General features: G+C 33.8%; 1 protein-coding gene across 1 annotated transcript in view; it reads left to right on the forward strand.

The window, feature by feature from the left end:
- LOC110056387 (uncharacterized) overlaps positions 1-605 on the forward strand; it is a 13133-nt gene extending 12528 nt beyond the window's left edge. Inside the window, exon 8 of the mRNA XM_089272618.1 lies at positions 1-605. This exon is cut by the window's left edge and continues 1124 nt beyond it. The gene's annotated coding sequence lies outside the window, so the exon portion shown is untranslated.
- Positions 606-823: the final 218 nt, after the last annotated feature.

Consider the following 823-nt stretch of genomic DNA (forward strand, 5'->3'; position numbering starts at 1 on the left):
AGTGTGCTACTAACAAGTTGATAGTCTGGGCAATCTTGTTATTTAAATACCACGGTTTCGAGAAACTAGTGACTTCTTCAATGCGCGACTAAGCCTGCGCGTTGGTAGACCAGCGGCGTTGTTCTACAAACGCGCTGGCGGCAAACCCTATTTTCCAGAGTCGTACCCCAGCACGTGACTTTATTTACGAGAATGGTCAATTTTATAACTGAATTGAAATGCGATATAAACCGCCCAAGTTAAGTGATGAATGTTTCTATCAATATCTTTTTTCTCTGTTTAAGTGTATAGAAAAATATTTGGTAGTAAAGAATTAATTATACATTAAAATATATTTTTATAATATCTATAGATTAGCCAATATTTTAAGTATTTTTTAGAGATTTCAAAAGCGTTTGCTTCAAGTTTTTCGTAGTTTTTGCAGTTTTCAGGAAACATGATAATGAAAGCATGTAGAAGATTGTGTAAAGCCAGTAATACTGAATAATAATAAATAGTGTTTTAAACCTGACCTGCAATAGTTGTGAGGAAACTGCGACAAAATGTGAAGGAAATGGTAGAGTGAATTATTTTGATGTACAACATTAAACTTGTGTGTTGTCCCACTTGGAGGTGTTATTCCAAACTGGTTTACTTTCACTGTCATTGAAATAGCTCAAAATTGGCCAATACCCAACTTCTCTTTTCAATTTTACAACGATTTGTCAATAAAACGTTAAACAATTTATGAGAATCGGAAAATATCTTAAACTTAACTCAGGACTAAGCCGGAGATACTGTCTTGATGTACTTTACCATCAAAATGTCTTAAAAACATGTCTGA

This window comes from Orbicella faveolata, unplaced genomic scaffold, assembly GCF_042242905.1.
Source record: "Orbicella faveolata isolate gen_17 unplaced genomic scaffold, um_ofav_v1 contig_35, whole genome shotgun sequence".
In the NCBI taxonomy this organism is placed as follows: domain Eukaryota; kingdom Metazoa; phylum Cnidaria; class Anthozoa; order Scleractinia; family Merulinidae; genus Orbicella; species Orbicella faveolata.